Genomic DNA, 19,821 nt, shown 5'->3' with positions numbered 1-19,821 from the left:
AAGAAAGAGAATACTGATGTACAGGGAGAGTAATCAGTTTGCTCAAAGTTCTAGGAATCAGTGGCAGAGTTGGAATGCAAACCCAGGAAGCCCAGTGTCAGTCTGTGGCTTCACAACTACACTATATTGTCTTCTGAGGAAGTTGGGAGTGTTCTACATGTTCAAGATACAAATCAGTGGCATTTTCCTTACCACATAGGCCTCTTGAAATGCCACCCTTCTTGTTTGAAAACCTGTCTTAAATTATTTATCAGAATGTGGAACAGACATTTGCTGTTGTTGTTGTTCAGTCAGTAAGTCGTGTTTGACTCTTTTTGACCCCATAGACTAACAGAACACCAGCCTCCCCTGTCCTTCACTATCTCCCAGAGTTTGCTCAAACTCATGTCCATTAAGTGATGCCATCCAACCATCTCATACTCTGTTGCGCCCTTCTCCTCCTGCCTTCAGTCTTTCCCAGAAGTAGGGTCTTTTTCAATGAGTCGAGGCTTCACATGTGGTGGCCAAAGTATTGGAGTTTCAGCTTCAGCACCAGTCCTTCCAATGAACGCTCAGTATTGATTTCCTTTAGAATTGACTGGTTTGATCTTGTTGTCCAAGGGACTCTCAAGAGTCTTCTCCAACACCACAGTATGAAAGGATCAATTTTTTGGATCTCAGGCTTCTTTATGGTCCAACTCTCACATCCCTCCACAACTACTGGAAAAACCATAGCTTTGACTAGACGGACCTTTTTTGGCAAAATAATGTCTGCTTTTTAATAGGCTGTCTAGGTTTGCATTAGCTTTTCTTCTAAGGAACATCTTTTTATTTCATGGCTGCAGTCACCATCTGTAGTGATTCTGGAGCTCAAGAAAATAAAGTTTCTCACTATTTCTATTGTTTCCCCATCTATTTGCCATGCAGTGATGGAACGGTTTGCCATGATCTTAGTTTTTTGAATGTCAAGTGTTAAGCCAGCTTTTTCACTCTCCTCTTTCACTTTCATCAAGTGGTTCTTTAGTTCCATTTTGTTTTCTGCCATAAGGGTGGTGTCATCTGCATATCTGAGGTTGTTATTTCTCTCATAAATTTTGATTCCAGTTTGTGCTTCTTCATCCAGCCAGGCACTTCACATAATGAACTGCATACAAGTTAAATAAACAGGGTGACAATATACAGCCTTGTTGTAATCCTTTCCCAATTTGGAACCAGTTGTTCCATGTCTTGTTCTAACTGTTGCTTCTTGACCTGCATACAGGTTTCTCAAGAAGCATGTGAGGTGGTTTGGCATTCTCATCTCTTTAAGAATTTTCCAGTTTGCCATGATCCACACAGTAAACAGGCAAGTTTGGCCTTGGAGTACAAAATGAAGTAGGGCAAAGGCTAACAGAGTTTTGCCAAGAGAACGCACGGTCATAGCAAACACCCTCTTCCAACAACACAAGAGATGACTCTACATACGGGCATCACCAGATGGTCAATGCAGAAATGAGATTGATTATATTCTTTGCAGGCGAAGATGGAGAAACTCTATACAGTCAGCAAAAACAAGACTGTGAGCTGACTGTAGCTCAGATCATGAACTTCTTATTGATAAATTCAGACTTAAATTGAAGAAAGTAGGGAAAACCACAAGACCATTCAGGTATGACCTAAATCAAGTCCCTTACGATTATACAGTGGAGGTGACAAATAGATTCAAGGCATTAGATCTAATAGACAGAGTGCCTGAAGAATTACTGATGGAGGTTCATATCATTGTGCAGGAGGCGGTGATCAAAACAATCCCCCAGAAAAAAAATGCCAAAAGGCAAAATGGTTGTCTGAAGTGGCCTTACAAATAGCTGAGAAAAGAAGAGAAGCTAAAGGCAAAGCAGAAAAGGAAAGATATACCCATTTGAATGCAGAGTTCCAAAGAATATCAAGGAGAGATAAGAAAGCCTTCCTAAGTGATCAATGCAAAGAAATAGAGAAAAACTATAGAATGGTAAAGACAAACGGTCTCTTCAAGAAAATTAGAGATACCAAGGGAACATTTCATGCAAAGATGGGCACAATAAAGGACAGAAACAGTATGGACCTAACAGAAGCAGAAGATATTAAGAAGAGGTGCAAGAATACACAGAAGAACTGTACAAAAAAGCATCTTAATGACCCAGATAACCACGATGGTGTGATCATTCACCTAGAGCCAGACATCCTGGAGTGCAAAGTCAAGGAAGCATCACTATAAACAAACCTAGTGGAGGTGATGGAATTCCAGCTGAGCTTTTTCAAATCTTAAAAGATGATGTTTTTAAAGTGCTGCACTCAACATGCCAGCAAATCTGGAAAACTCAGCAATGGCCACAGGACTGGTAAAGGTCAGTTTTCATTCCAATCCCAAAGAGAGGCAATGCCAAAGAATGTTCAAACTACCTCACATTACACTTATTTCACATGCTAGCAAAGAAATGCCCAAATTTTCCAAGCGAGGTTTCAACAGTATGTAAACCGAGAACCTCCAAATGTTCAAGCTGGATTTAGAAAAGGCAGAGGAACCAGACAGCAAATTGCCAACAACAGTTGGATCATAGAAAAAGCAAGAGAATTCCAGAAAAACATCTACTTCTGTTTCATTGACTATGCCAAAGACTTTGACTGTGTGGATCACAAAAAGCTGTGGAAAATTCTTGAAAATATGGGAATACCAGGCTACCTCACAAGTCTCCTGAGAAACCTGTATGCAGGTCAAGAAGCAACAGTTAGAACCAGACACGGAATAACGGGCTGGTTCCAAATTGGGAAAGGAGTACGTCAAAGCTGTATATTATCACCCTGTTTATTTAACTTATATGCAGAGTACATCATGCAAAATGCCAGACTGGATGAAGCACAAGCTGGAATCTAGATTGTTGCAGAAATATCAATAACCTCAGATATGCAGGTGACACCACCCTTATGGCAGAAAACAAAGATGAACTAAAAAGCCTCTTGATAAAGGTGAAAGAAGAGAGTGAAGAAGCTGGCTTAAAACTCAACATTCAAAAAATTAAGATCACGGCAACCTGTCCCATTACTTCATGGCAAATAATGGTGAAACAATGGAAACAGTGAGAGACTTTATTTTCTTGGGATCCAAAATCATGCAGATGGAGACTGCATCCATTAAATTAAAAGATGCTTGCTCCTTGGAAGAAAAGCTATGACCAACCTAGATAGTGGTTTAAAAAGCAGAGACATTATTTTGCTGACAAAGGTCCATATAATCAAAGCTATGGTTTTTCCAATAGTCATGTATGGGTGTGAGAGTTGGACCATAAAGAAATCTGAGCCACAAAGATTTGAAGCTTTTGGACTGTGGTGTTGAGAGTCCCTTGGACTGCAAGGAGATCAAACCAGTTAATCCTAAAGGAAATCAATCCTGAACATTCATTGAAAAGACTGATGCTGAAGCTGAAGCTCCAATACTTTTGGCCACCTAGACGTGAAGAGCCAACTCATTAGAAAAGATCCTGTTGCTTGGAAAGATTGAAGGCAGGAGGAAAAGGGGATGACAGAGGACAAGATGACTGGAGAGCATCACCAACTCAATGAACATGAGTTTGAGCAAGCTCCAGGAGATGGTGAAGGACAAGAAAGGTTGGCGTGCTGCAGTCCATGGGGTAACAAAGAGTTGGACATGACTGAGCTACTGAAAAACAACAACACAGTCAAAGGCTTTAGCGTAGTCAATGAAGCAGAAACAGAATTTCTTCTGGAACATGCTTGTACATTCTCTAAATGCCTTCAACAATCTGGTCCATTCCTTTTCATTATAGGGAATTGCTGACACCACTTTAATTTTGACTTCTAAACTTTCTGCCTTGCACCTATATTCATATATACACACATTCCCAGAGGAAACAAAGTTATATTTTGTGGTTTGGTTTAGGTTTTACATAAAGGAAGACTGTTCTGAAACTTTCTTTTCCCCATTCAACACTGTGTCTTAGGTCTTTCCATATTAACATTTTTTCATATAGTATTTTGTGGTCTGACTTTACAACAATTTATTACTCTACCCTTGGCTTGTTTCTTATTTGGGGGTTTATAAACAATGCTGCAATGAATATCCCTGTACACACTTTCTTGTGTACCTATACTACTATTAGTATTTCTTTGGGGAAGACAAGGAGAAGTCTTGAGAGACATGAAGAATTGCCGAGATACAATTTGTGTATGTTTAGTAGAAGGCAATGGCACCCCACTCCAGTACTCTTGCCTGGACACGACTGAGCGACTTCACTTTCACTTTTCACTTTTCACTTTCATGCGTTGGAGAAGGAAATGGCAACCCACTCCAGTGTTCTTGCCTGGAGAATCCCAGGGACAGGGGAGCCTGGTAGGCTGCCATCTCTGGGGTAGCACAGAGTTGGACAGGACTGAAGCAACTTAGCAGCAGCAGCAGCAGTATTTTAATACTTTATTGCCAAATTGCCATCCAAAATGATTGCAATCTAAGCTACTATTAGCAACATATGAGATGATCTCTTCTTCTAGTGCATAGTCACCCTTGATATTTTCAACCTCTTTCAATTTTGCAAATCTACTGAGTGAAAATGCAAACTCATCATATCATTTTCATTTTTCTGTTTTCTAGTAAAGTTCAGTATCTTCTCCTCTCTTAAGGCTATCTATATTCCCATTGTGAGTTGGGTCTTCTCACCACTAAAGTCTTTTTGATATATAGAAATTTTACATGTTGATGAAGTCAATTTATGACTTCTGATTTTTTTAAATGAGGTTTAAAAAAAGTCACATAACAGAAAATTTACCATTTTAAAGTAAAAAGCAATTCGATAATTTTAGTACAGTCACAAAGGTTTATAACCATCAATTCAGTTCAGTTCAGTTCAGTCACTCAGTCATGTCTGACTCTTTGCGACCCCATGAATCGCAGCACACCAGGCCTCCCTGTCCATCACCAACTCCCGGAGTTCACTCAGACTCACGTCCATCGAGTCAGTGATGCCATCCATACATCTCATCCTCTGTCATCCCCTTCTCCTCTTTCCCCCAATCCCTCCCAGCATCAGGGTCTTTTCCAATGAGTCAACTCTTTGCATGAGGTGGCCAAAGTACTGGAGTTTCAGCTTCAGCATCAGTTCTTCCAATGAACACCCAGGACTGATCTCCTTTAGGATGGACTGATTGGATCTCCTTGCAGTCCAAGGGACTCTCAAGAGTCTTCTCCAACACCACAGTTCAAAAGTATCAGTTCTTTAGGGTGCTCAGCTTTCTTCACAGTCCAACTCTCACATCCATACATGACCACAGGAAAAACCATAGCCTTGACTAGACGGACCTTTGTTGGCAAAGTAATGTCTCTGCTTTTTAATATGCTATCTAGGTTGGTCATAACTTTCCTTCCAAGGAGTAAGTGTCTTTTAATTTCATGGCTGCAGTCACCATCTGCAGTGATTTTGGAGCCCAGAAAAATAAAGTCAGCCACTGTTTCCACTGTTTTCCATCTATTTGCCATGAAGTGATGGGACCGGATGCCATGATCTTCGTTTTCTGAATGTTGAGCTTTAAGCCAACTTTTTCACTCTCCTCTTTCACTTTCATCAAGAGCCTTTTAGTTCCTCTTCACTTTCTGCCATAAGGGTGGTGTCATCTGCATATCTGAGGTTATTGATATTTCTCCTGGCAATCTTGATTCCAGCTTGTGCTTCTTCCAGCCCAGCGTTTCTCATGATGTACTCTGCATATAAGTTAAATAAGCAGGGTGACAACATACAGCCTTGACGAACTCCTTTTCCTATTTGGAACCAGTCTGTTGCTTCCTGAACAGCATACAGATTTCTCAAGAGGCAGGTCAGGTGGTCTGGTATTCCAATCTCTTTCAGAATTTTCCACAGTTTATTGTGATCCACACAATGAAAGGCTTGGCATAGTCAATAAAGCAGAAATAGATGTTTTTTCTGGAACTCTCTTGCTGTTTCAATGATCCAGCGGATGTTGGCAATTTGGTCTCTGGTTCCTCTGGCTTTTCTAAATCCAGCTTGAACATCTGGAAGTTCACGGTTCATGTATTGCTGAAGCCTGGCTTGGAGAATTTTGAGCATTACTTTACTAGCATGTGAGATGAGTGCAATTGTGCGGTAGTTTGAGCATTCTTTGGCATTGCCTTTCTTTGGGATTGGAATGAAAACCAACCTTTTCCACTCCTGTGGCCACTGCTGAGTTTTCCAGATTTGCTGGCATATTGAGTGCAGCACTTTCACAGCATCATCTTTCAGGATTTGAAATAGCTCAACTGGAATTCCATCACCTCCACTAGCTTTGTTCGTAGTGATGCTTTTTAAGGCCCACTTGACTTCACATTCCAGGATGTCTGGCTCTAGGTGAGTGATCACACCATCGTTATTATCTGGGTCATGAAGATCTTTTTTGTGTACTTCTTCTGTGTATTCTTGCCACCTCTTCTTAATATCTTCTGCTTCTGTTAGGTCCATACCATTTCTGTCCTTTATCGAGCCCATCTTTGCATGAAATGTTCCCTTGGTATCCCTAATTTTCTTGAAGAGATCTCTAGTCTTTCCCATTCTGTTGTTTTCCTATTTCTTTGCACTGATCGCTGAGGAAGGCTTTCTTATCTCTCCTTGCTATTCTTTGGAACTCTGTATTCAGATGCTTATATCTTTCCTTTTCTCCTTTGCTTTTGGCTTCTCTTCTTTTCACAGCTATTTGTAAGGCCTCCCCAGACAGCCATTTTGCTTTTTTGCATTTCTTTTCCATGAGGATGGTCTTGATCCCTGTCTCCTGTACAATGTCACGAACCTCCATCCGTAGTTCATCAGGCACTCTATCTATCAGATCTAGTCCCTTAAATCTATTTCTCACTTCCACTGTATAATCATAAGACATTTGATTTAGGTCATACCTGAATGGCCTAGTGGTTTTCCCTACTTTCTTCAATTTAAGTCTCAATTTGGCAATAAGGAGTTCATGAGCTGAGACACAATCAGCTCCCAGTCTTGTTTTTGCTGACTGTATAGAGCTTATTCACCTTTGGCTTCAAAGAATATAATCAATCTGATTTTGGTGTTGACCATCTGGTGATGTCCATGTATAGAGTCTTCTCTTGTGTTGTTGGAAGAGGGTGTTTGCTACAACCAGTGTGTTCTCTTGGCAAAACTTTATTAGCCTTTTCCCTGTTTCATTCTGTACTCCAAGGCCAAATTTGCCTGTTCCTCCAGGTGTTTCTTGACTTCCCACTTTTGCATTCCAGTCCCCTATAATGAAAAGGACATCTTTTTTGGGTGTTAGTTCTAAAAGGTCTTGTAGGTCTTCATAGAACCATTCAACTTCAGCTTCTTCAGCATTACTGGTTGGGGCATAGGCCCAGATTACCATGATATTGAATGATTTGCCTTGGAAACAAACAGAGATCATCCTGTCATTTTTGAGATTGCATCCAAGTACTGCATTTTGGACTCTTTTGTTGACCATGATGGCTACTCCATTTCTTCTAAGGGATTCCGGCCGGCAGTAGTAGATATAATGGTCATCTGAGTTAAATTCACCCATTCCAGTCTTTTAGTTCACTGATTCCTAGAATGCTGACATTCACTCTTGCCATCTCCTGTTTGACCACTTCCAATTTGCCTTGATTCATGGACCTAACATTTCAGGTTCCTATGCAATATTGCTTTTTACAGCATCGGACCTTGCTTCTATCACCAGTCACATCCACAGCTGGGTATTGTTTTTGCTTTGGCTCCATCCCTTCATTCTTTCTGGAGTTATTTCTCCACTGATCTCCAGTAGCATATTGGGCACTTACCGACCTGGGGAGTTCCCCTTTCAGTATTCTATCATTTTGCCTTTTCATACTGTTCATGGGGTTCTCAAGGCAAGAATACTGAAGTGGTTTGCCATTCCCTTCTCCAGTGGACCACATTCTGTCAGACCTCTCCACCATGACCCGTCTGTCTTGGGTGGCCCTACATGGCATGGTTTAGTTTCACTGAGTTAGACAAGGCTGTGGTCCGTGTGATCAGATTGGCTAGTTTTCTGTGATTATGGTTTCAGTGTGTCTGCCCTCTGATGCCCTCTCACACACCTACCATCTTACTTGGGTTTCTCTTACCTTGGACATGGGGTATCTCTTCACGGCTGCTCCAGCAAAGCATAGCCTCTGCTCCTTATCTTGGATGAGGTCACACCTCCTGACCTTGAATGTGGAGTAGCACCTCTCGGCAACCATAATATCATTTAATTTCAGAATATCATTATCTGGAAAAGAAACCCTGTAGCATTAGGCATTTGCTTCACATTCTCCTCTCATGACCAGACCCATGGCAATCAGCTTTATGTCTCTATGGATTTGCCTATCTTTGATATTTCACACAAATGGAATCATGTAATATATGGCTTTTGTGTCTGGTTTCTTTCACTTAGAAATTTTCAAGGATCACTCATAGCTCAGTCAGTAAAGAATCTGCCTGCAATGCAGGAGACCCAGGTTCAATTCCTGGGTCAAGAAGATCCCTTGGAGAAGGAAATGGCAATCCACTCCAGTATTCTTGCCTGGAAAATCCCATGGGCAGAGGAGCCTGGTGGGCTACAGTCCATGAGGTCACAAGAGTCAGACACAACTTAGTACTAAACCACCACCACCACATGTTGTAGTATGTATCATAGTTCATTCCTTTTTATTGGAAAATAATATTCCATTATATGGATATACCACATTTTACTTATTCATTCATCAATCATGGAAATTTGGGATTTTTTTAATTCCTTGGCTATTATGAATAATGCTGTCATGAATATTCTTGTACAAGTTTCTGTTTTCAACTCTCTTGTAAATATACCTAGAAGTATTATAGGATTTCTGAGTCTTATGATAACCCTATGTTTAACATTTTAAGGAAATACTAAACTCTTTTCCAAAATAGATGCACCATTTTATAGTCTGAAGAACAGGTTACAAGCTTCTGCCAATAATGTTATTTTCCTATTTAGGTTTTTTTTTTTTTTTTTTTCGGTCACTCAACATGTGGGATCCTGGTCCTCCAACGAGGAATGAACCAATGCTCACTGCATTTGAAGCACAGATTCTTAACCACTGGACTGCCAGGAAAGTTCTGCCTGTTTTTAGATTATACCCACTCTAGTGGGTGTGTAGTGGGATCTCATTACAGTTTCAAATTGCAGTTTTCTAATGATTAACATTGTTGAACATATTTTCATATGTTTATTGGCCATTTGTATAGAGGAACCTGGTGGGCTGCAGTCCATGGAGTTGTTAAGAGTCGGACACGACTGAACGACTTCACTTTCATTTTTCACTTTCATGCATTGTAGAAGGAAATGGCAACCCACTCCAGTGTTCTTGCCTGGAGAATCCCAGGGACAGCGGAGCCTAGTGGACTGCTGTCTATGGGCTTGCACAGAGTCGGACATCACTGAAGCGACTTAGCAGCAGCAGCAGCGTACCTTCTTTGGCGAAATATCCATTTGAAACCTCTGCCCACTTTTGAATTGGGTTGTTTGCCTTTTTGATGATGAGTTGTATCAGGTTTTTAAAAAAATGAATCCATTATGAACACTGGAATCTTATCAGATGTTTGAGTTGCAAATATTGTCTCCCGTTCTGAGTTGTCTTTTAACTTTATAATGTCCTTCAATGCACAGTTTTTTTATTTTAATGAAGTCTAACATCTATTTTTTCTTTTCTATATCTTTATATATATATTTGCTTGTGTTTTCAATAGCCTAAGAGTTCACTGCCAAATGCAAGAAATTGAAATATGCTCCTATGTTTTCCTCTAAGAATTTTATATTGTCTCTTACATTAAATCTTGGTCCATTTTGAGTTAATTTTTGTGTATGGTGTGAGATAAGGGTCCAGCTTCATTCTTACACATATCTAGTTGTCCCAGCACCATTTGTTGAAAAGACTATTTTTGTCCCACTGAATAGTGTTGGCACCCTTTTGAAAATCAGTTGACCATAAATGTGAGGATTTCTTTCTGGACTCAAAATTCTGTTTAATTGATCTGTATGTCTACACATATACCAATACCATACAGTTTTGATTACTGTGGCTTTGTAGTTAAGTTTTGAAGTTTAGAATTCTGAGTCCTCTAACTTTATTCTTTTTCAAGATTGTTTTGGCTACTACGGGTTCCTTGCTATTCTATCTGGATTTTAGGAGTGACTTGTCCATTTCTGGAAATCAGGCAATTGTAATTTGATAGGGACTGCAACTAATTTGTAAATGTAGGGAATATTGCCATCTTAACAATTTTGTCTTCCAGTCAGTGAACACATGATGTCTTTTTATTTATTCAGGTTTTCTTTAATTTCTTTTTTTCTTTGTTTGTTTGTTTGTTTTTTTGATGCAGATGTGGGATCTTAGTTTCCCAACCAGGGACTGAACTCATGACCCTTGTGTTGGGAGCGTGGAGTCTTAACCACTCCACTGCCAGGGAGGATCCTTCTTTAATTTTTTTTGGCAGTGTTTTATAGTTTCTAGTATGTGAATCTTGCACCTCTTCAGTTAAATTTATTATTAAGTATTTTATTATTTCTGATGATATTGAAAATGGAGTTGTTTTCTAAATTCATTTCAGGTTGTTCTTTTTTTAATATTTATTTTTATTTGTTTATTTTGCTACACTGGGTCTTAGTTGCAGCACCTAGGATCTCTGATTGTGGTGTGTGAATCCTCCGCTGTGGTATGTGGGATCTAGTTTCCTAACCAGGGAGAGAAAACAGGGCCCCTGCATGGGAACATGGAGTCTTAGCCAATGGACCAGCAGGGTCTATTGTTCATTGATAGAGTTTAGAAATATAATTGATTTTTATAAGTGATCTTGTATCTTGCAACTTTGCTGAATTCATTTGTTAGCTCTAACAGTTTTTTAATAGATTCTTTACAGTTTTTGGTATTTGAAATTATGCGATCAGTGACTAGAAATAGCTTTACTTTTCCTTTTCAATTTGGATGACTTTTATTCCTTTTCTTGCCTAATTGCCTTTACTAGAACTTCCAGTACTAGATAGTGAATAGAAGTGTAAAATAGATATCCTTGTCTTGTTCCTGATTTTAGGGAGAAAGTTTCAAGTATGATGTTAGCTGTGAGTTTTTCCACTGATGCCCTTTAGTAGGTTGGGGAAGAGTCTGTCTCCTCCTGACTTGAAGACTTTTTTTTTTTTTTCATGGAAGGGTGCTGGAATTTGTCAAATATTTTTTCTGTATCTATTGAGGTGATCATCTGACTTTCCCCTCTTCATTTTCATAAAGTGGTATATTACATTGATTTTCATGTTGACCCACCCTTATGTTCCTGAAATAAATCCTACTTGATCATGTTGAGTTAAGGACTAGTGTTATTTTTTCTTTAAGGTTTGATAAATAAAATTTGCTAGTGAAGCTATCTGGTTCTGGGATTTTATTAGTTGCAAGGTTTTAGGTAAATGAATCAATCTTTTTACTTGTTACGGGTTTATTCAAATTTTCTATTTATTCTAAGTCAGTTTTAGTTTTCTGTGTGTTTCTAGGAATATGTCTATTTTATCCAGGCCATCCAATTTGTTAGTATATATTTTTCATAACATTCTTTTATAAATTTTTTATTTATGTAATATTTAAAGTAATGCCCATTTTCATTCTTGATTTTATTAATTTGAGTCTTCTCTCTTTTTTGCTTGGTCAATCTAGATAAAAGTTAGTCAGTTTGCTGCCCTCTTCAAAGGACCAACTTTTTGTTTCACTGGTTCTTTCTCTTGTGTATCTACACACTGTTTTGCTTAGCTCTGCTCCAATTTTTAATGTTTCTTCTCTTCTAGTTGCTTTGGGTTAGTTTGCTCTTTTTTTCCTCTAGATCCTTATGGTGGAGTGTTAGGTTGTGGATTCCAAACCTTCTTTTTTTAAACTTTAAACTTTTTAAAGTTTAAACTTTTTTTTTAAACATCTTTTTATACATGTTCACATCTATAAATTTACCCCTAAGGACTGCTTTTGCTGAATCTCAAAGTTTTGGTATCTTGTGATTTGTTTTCATTCATCTCAAATTATTTTCTTTTGATTTCCTCTTTGACCCATTGGTTGTTTAAGACTGTGTGGTTTAATTTCCACATATTTGTGAATCTCTAGATTTTCTTCTTTTATTGATTTCCTCTCTTATTCATTTGTAATTTCATTCTATTGTTGTCAGAGGAGATACTTTATATCATTTCAATATTTTAAACCTTATTGAAATTTGTTTTATGGCCCAACACATTCTATGCTGAAGAATGTTCTATATCCATTTGGGAACAATGTGAGTCCTGCTGTTTGTAGCTGAAGTGTTCTATATGTGTGTCTTTGGTTTAGCTGATTTATAATGTCATTCAAGTCTTATATTTCCTTGTTTATCTTTTGTCTAGTTGTCTTATTCCGGAGAAGGCAATGGCACCCCACTCCAGTACTCTTGCCTGGAAAATCCCATGGACGCAGGAGCCTGGTAGGCTGCAGTCCATGGGGTTGCTAAGAGTCAGACACGACTGAATGACTTCACTTTCACTCTTCACTTTCATGCATTGGAGAAGGAAATAGCAACCCACTCCAGTGTTCTTGCCTTGAGAATTCCAGGGACAGGGGAGACTAGTGGGCTGCCATCTATGGGGTCGCACAGAGTTGGACACGACTGAAGCGACTTAGCAGCAGCAGCAGCAGTTGTCTTAATCATTATTGAAAGTAAGGTGTTGAAGTCTCCAATTATTGTTGTTGAAATTTCTCCCTTCAACTGTCAGTTTTTGCTTAGCATATTTCAAGTCTCTGTTGGTATCTGCATATAGGTTTGCAATGGTTATATCTTCCTGATGAATTGACTCTTTTATCATTATGTAATGTCCCTTTATCTTGCATAACAATTTTTGTCTTAAAGCCTATTTTGTCTTATATTAGAATAGCCACTCCAGTTCTCTTTTGCTTACTGTTTGCTCTCTTTTGGTTAGTGAAATATCTTTTCCATTCCTTTATTCTCAGTCTTTTTGTGACCCGGCTCTAATGTGAGTCTCTAGTAGACAGCATGTAGTTTGATCAAGTTTTTAATCCATTCTGCCAATCTCTGCTTTAAATTTGAGAGTTTAATTCATTTATATTTACTGATAGAAAAGGATTTACATTTGTGATTTATCTATTTGTTTTACATATGTCTCATATCTTTTTTGTCCCTTAGTTATCCTATTATAGCCTTCTTTTGTGTTAAGTGGATAGTGATTAGTGAACTCTGGGAGTTGGTAATGGACAGGGAGGCCTGGTGTGCTGCAATTCATGGGGTCACAAAGAGTCGGACACAACTGAGCGACTGATCTGATCTGATCTGATCTGATACCATTTTTTTCCTTTTTAATTCTCTTACTCTACACTTTCTAGTTATTAATGGTTTCCCATTTGTAGGCAGGTCAGGAAGCAACAGAACTGGACATGGAACAACAGACTGGTTCCAAATAGGAAAAGGAGTATGTCAAGGCTGTATATTGTCACCCTGTTTATTTAACTTATATGCAGAGTACATCATGAGAAATGCTGGGCTGGAAGAAGCACAAGCTGGAATCAAGATTGCCGGGAGAAATATCAATAACCTCAGATATGCAGATGACACCACCCTTATGGCAGAAAGTGAAGAGGAACTAAAAAGCCTCTTGATGAAAGTGAAAGTGGAGAGTGAAAAAGTTGGCTTAAAGCTCAACATTCAGAAAACGAAGATCATGGCATCCGGTCCCATCACTTCATGGGAAATAGATGGGGAAACAGTGGAAACAGTGTCAGACTTTATTTTTCTGGGCTTCAAAATCACTGCAGATGGTGACTGCAGACATGAAATTAAAAGACACTTACTCCTTGGAAGGAAAGTTATGACCAACCTAGATAGCATATTAAAAAGCAGAGACATTACTTTGCCAACAAAGGTTCGTCTAGTCAAGGCTATGGTTTTTCCTGTGGTCATGCAGGGATGTGAGAGTTGGACTGTGAAGAAAGTTGAGCGCCGAAGAATTGATGCTTCTGAGCTGTGGTGTTGGAGAAAACTCTTGAGAGTCGCTTGGACTGCAAGGAGATCCAACCAGTCCATTCTGAAGGAGATCAGCCCTGGGATTTCTTTGGAAGGAATGATGCTAAAGCTGAAACTCCAGTACTTTGGCCACCTCATGCGAAGAGTTGACTCATTGGAAAAGACTCTGATGCTGGGAGGGATTGGGGGCAAGAGGAGAAGGGGATGACAGAGGATGAGATGGCTGGATGGCATCACTGACTCGATGGACGTGAGTCTGAGTGAACTCCGGGAGTTGGAGATGGACAGGGAGGCCTGGTGTGCTGCAATTCATGGGGTCGCAAAGAGTCGAACATGACTGAGCGACTGATCTGATCTGATCTGATGAGATTACAAATAACATCTTAATTTAAAACAGGATAGTTCAAGTTAACACAACTTAGTTTCAATAATATATATAAAAACATTGTTCCTGTATAGCTCCTCCACTCCTTTAGGCGTTATTGTCTCAAATTACATTTTTACACTCTGTATACCCAACATAGATTTATAATTATTGTTTTATGTATACGTCTTTTAAACCAAATAGACTGAAAAGAGAAGTTATAACCAAAAATACATTGACTAACTTTCATATTTAGCTATATGGTTACCTTTATTAGTGGATATTTCTTCATTTGGATTTGAATTTACTGTCTTGTGTCCTTTTATTTATGGTTAAAGGGCTCCTTTTATCATTTCTTGTGGGGAAGTTATACTAGAAACAATTTCTCAGTTTTTATTCATCTGGGGAAGTCTTGGTTTCTTCCTTTTTTGTTAGTTTTATTTATGTGTGTGTGTGTGTGTGTAAAACCCCGCATGACATAAATTTACTATCTTAACACCTTTTAGCTTTATGTCACAGTATTGTTATTAATAACTATGTGCATATAGTTGTACAACAGCTCTCTATAATTTTTTCATCTTGCATAATTAAACTCTATATTTGTGGAACAACAGCTCTCACTTCCTCCTCACTTCAGCCCCTGGAAACCACTCTTTCATTTCTATGAGTTTGATTACTTTAAATATCTCATATAAATGGAATCATGAGTATTTGTCTTTTTGTGATTGGATTATTTTACTTAGCATACAGTCTTCAAGGTTCATCCTTGCAGTAGTATAAGACAGGATTTCCTTCTTTTTTTAGACTGAATAATATTCATGCTTCACAGCATGGCCAAAATTTCAAAAAGTTAAAAATAATAAAATTTTCATTGATGTCACTCTGATTTAGAGTTCTGAAACTCATTTAAGGATATTCTACATCTAAGATTATAAATATATTCCTTTAAATTTTCTTTTATTCTTTGAAAGATTCATATTTTTAATAAAACACATGACATGCATCTGAAATTCATCAAAATTTATTTTTGTGAACAATGTGGGAAAGAGATTGTGGAAGGTTGAACGGTGGTCCCCCAAGAACCACTGAATGTTATCATATATGGCAAGAGGAATTTTGAAGATATGATTAAGGGCTTTGAAATGCAGAAATTATCCTGTAAAATCGAGTGGGTCTGAAGTAATCACAAGGGTCCTTATAAGAAGAAGGCTGGCAATCAGAGTAAGTAATACTAGTATATCTGACAGTGAAAATAAGAGGTTGGAGTACTGCAAGGAATGACTCATGAGGCAAGGAATGGGCCATGAGAAAAGGAATGCAGGCAGCCTCTAGAGGCTAAAAAGGCAAAGAGATATTCTTTCCTGAAGCCTCCAGAAGGAGTATAGCCCTGCTGATGTCTTTATTTTAGTCTTCTGACCTCCAGAACTATAACAGAATAAATTTGGGTTGCTTTCAGCCACTACATTTGTGGCAGTTTTGAAAGCAGAAACAGGGAACTAATACAGATTTCTTACTTTAAATTAGAGATAAAGGAATGAGATATGACCTAAAACCTGTCAGAATGGCTACCATCAAAAAGTTTACAAATAACAAATATGGGGAAAAATTTACATTCCCAACCCAGTACACTGTTGGTAGGAATGTAAATTGGTGCAGCCACTATGGAAAAATTATGGAAGTTCCTCAAAACACTAAAAATAGAGTTACCATAAGATTCAGCAATTCCACTCCTGGGTATGTATCCAGAAAAAAATGAAAACACTAACTTGAAAAAATCTATGCACCAGTGCTTCCCTGCTGTCTCAGATGGTAAAGAATCTGCCTACAATGCTGGAGACCTGGGTTTGATCCCTGTGTCTAGAACAGATCCTGGAGAAGGGGATTCTTTCACTCCAGTATTCCTGTGGAATGGCTATCCACTGTGGTCTTCTTTTCTGGAGAATTCCATGGGCAGAGAAGCCTGATGGGCTTCAGTCCATGGGATCACAAAGAGTTGGACACAACTGAGTGACTAATACACACAAATTCACCCTGATGTTCATAGCAGCATTATTTATAATAGCCAAGACATAGAAGCAATCTGAGTGTCCATAAACAGATGAATGGATAAAGAAGATGTGGTATATGTGCAGTACAATATTAATTAGCCATACAAAGAATGAAATTTTGCCATTTGCAACAATGTGAATGGACCTGGAGGGTATTATGTTTAGTAAAATAAGTCAGATGGAGAAAGACAAATACTGTATATTATCACATATGTAGAATCTAAAAAAAATAAAAGAAACAAATGAACATAAAAAAAACAGAAACAGACTCACAGATACAGTAAACAAACTATGCTTACCAGTGGGGAGAGGGAAGTGGGGAAGGGCAAGTTAGGAGTAGAGGGTTATGAGGTATAAAGTACTATGTATAAAGAAGTACGCTGCAAAGATATATTGTACAGCATAAGAATATAGGCAATATCTTATAACTTTAGATTTATAAAATCTATTTAATCTATAAAAATATTGAATCATTATGCGTTACACCTGAAGCTAATATATTATTTTAAATAATTATGCTTCAATTAAAAAATTTAGCCAAAGGATTATCCAATTATACCCCATGCCAAGTACTCAAAATGTATCTTCTCACTGAAATTCAAGGGTTGGGGTGGAGTGTGCAAGGGTACACTTGAGAGGGGTTGTGCAAGAGTAACATGATCTACATTATCTCTTAGAAAGATAATTATGGCTGCTGTTTTAACAATAGACTATGTGGGAAGGTGGAGATAGAAACACAGTAAGATCATGCATGCATGTGGGCTCAGTTCCTTCAGTTGTGTCCAACTCTTTGCAACCCCATGAACCGTAGCCTGCCGGGCTCCTCTGTCCGTGGAATTCTCCAGGTAAGAATATTGGAGTGGTAAATGAAACTGAAAAATAATAACTGGAAGCAAGAAGATTGATAACTTTGCTGAAGTTAAAAAGATAAAGCCAGACTGGAGTGAATTTAAGAGAGAATATGAGATTAGGAAATAAGAGAGAGATAATTGACAACTCTTTGAAGGGTTTTGCAGTAAAGTGAAATTGAGAAATAAAGCAGCTTTTGTAAGGGGAAGTGTGGTCAAGAAACATGTTGTGAAAGATGAAATGTTCTAAATTATATGGCTCTAAGCATCCTCTAGTTATTGATTTGATGCAGTATCATTTCTCTGCAACCTGTCCAATCTATTCTGCCCTTTGTCATAAACAAAACTTAGTCATAAACAAAACTTTCCATTCCCTCAAACTGTTCTCTGAAACTCTGCCTATTTATATGGATCAGCCCCTTGTACACCAAGTTGGGCTGGGAGTGGAGAAGATCATATCCAAATCATAGATATTCCCCGCTCCTTCTCCTTTATGGTGAACTCATCAATAGATACCGTCTGTTTTCAGAGATGGGTTTCATAGGGATTCTCAAATTAGGATCACTTCTGGCCTGTGTTAATGATGTAGATACCTTGTTTCTACCCCAGACCTACAGATCAGAATCTCCTTAAGGACATACAAATTTGGGAAGTACTGCTATTAATACTTCTTAGTGTCTCCTTCATCTGTTTAGCTCTGCACCTAGGCTCTTGATACCTACCTCTGGCAGACCCTTTGATACATACTACTCTACCTTGACCTCAGATGTGACTCTATCATTCATCATCTGTTCTTAGGGTCTTTGACAGCATTTAAGAGATATTCCATCCTTAGCCTCGCAGCCTTACAGTTCAAGGAATCAGACAGCAGCCTTAAACCTATTTGAGTTAACTTGGGAGGCAGCCAGATAGAAAGCTTTATGGCTGGATGGTCAGCCAAAGATATGATAGTGTTAGAGAAACTGAGTGAAATATTCCCCTTACACTTTGAATATGAAGTGGCATAATGGAGTCATCCAAGAAAGAGTCACTTCTGAAGGAAAGAAAGATTATTTGTGAAATGGCAGAATTACAAAGACATTTTAAGATAGAACTGAAATTAAGCATTTAACAATAGTATGACCATAACAGCAGAGAAATTTTCATAAGCAATGTTTATTTGTTACCTAGTCATCAACTGAAGAAATGCAAGAGAAAAATAATGTTAAGAACCTAACAGTTCAGAATTTGAATTTTATTTCTGCTGCATATCCATTGAGTAATCTTAGGCTTATTCAGTTTCTCTGAATTTCATTTTTATCCCTCATCTGTAAAGTAGAGACAATGGCACTTAATACAATGGGCAGTTTGTGGACTGAATAAAAAATATGATGTATAGTGCATAGAACACATTGTATGTTCAATAAATTGTATTTTCCCTCTCTCCCACTCCATGCTCCCATGGGAATCCAAAGCTTAATTAAATATGGGCAACTTGATAAAATTTGACTCGAGGAACTTTGTTTTAAATTTATGTTTTGAGCCGAAGTAGAGCACTGAAGAATTGATGCTTTTAAACTGTGGTCTTGCAGAAACCTCTTGAGAGTCCCTTATACAACAAGGAGATCAAACCAGTCAATCTTAAAGGAAATCAACCCTGAATGTTCAGTGGAAGGACTGAAGCTGAAGTTGAAGCTCCAATACTTTGGCCACCTGATGTGACGAGGCAACTCTTTGCAAAAGATCCTGATGCTGGAAAAGACTGAGGGCAGAATGAGAAGAGGGCAACAGAAGACAGGATGGTAGGGTGGCATCATTGATTCAATGGGCATGAACTTGGGCAAACTCCAGGAGGCAGTGAGGGTCAGGGAGGCCCGGGCTGCTGCAGTCCATGGGGTCGCAAAGAACTGGACATGGCTTGGCAACTGAACAACAATAACAAATCAAGCTTAGCAGGTTCTAAACTAAGAAGTAAAGCAATTTAGTGACTCAGAGAGGAGAACCCAAGATTTAGTAAAACAACAGTTTTTAAAAAATCTCATCTATAGCAATATAAGGCGTAAGCCCCCTACCTCCTTGCCCCCAAGGTAAAATTAGCAAATTTCTAAGCTCTTTTAAAAAGTGAGAATTTTTTTTCAAAAGTTCAGCTGGAGTTAGACAAGGAAGGTGCTATTTCAAAGAATGGTACTTCAGACATGTAATACTTAGACAAAGATTTTTTTAAAAAACAAAAACCTTACAAAACCAAAAATCTTCCTGATGATGGAAATAATAGAAAAGGAACTACAAAATGTTTTCCAATCCCTGACTTTTGTCTATTTATCTTTCCTCTGTTTAAGCTTAAAAACAAAATACAACAAAATAAAATAAAATATGAAATAATGTCCTGTTGAAATTGGTTATAAACCAGGGGTTGTCTTCCTAACAATTTCTCCCACTTCCTTGTTTCTTCTTGGACTGCACAAAGGAAACCCAAAGACCAAATAAAGGGATGTATTTTAGTGCTCAAAAACTAGTCACATGACCTCTACAAATGATCAAACACCTCTAAAGCTCCTTCACTCTGA

The sequence above is a fragment of the Bos indicus genome, chromosome 15 (assembly GCF_029378745.1).
Source record: "Bos indicus isolate NIAB-ARS_2022 breed Sahiwal x Tharparkar chromosome 15, NIAB-ARS_B.indTharparkar_mat_pri_1.0, whole genome shotgun sequence".
NCBI lineage: Eukaryota > Metazoa > Chordata > Mammalia > Artiodactyla > Bovidae > Bos > Bos indicus.
This window is presented reverse-complemented; position numbering follows the sequence as displayed.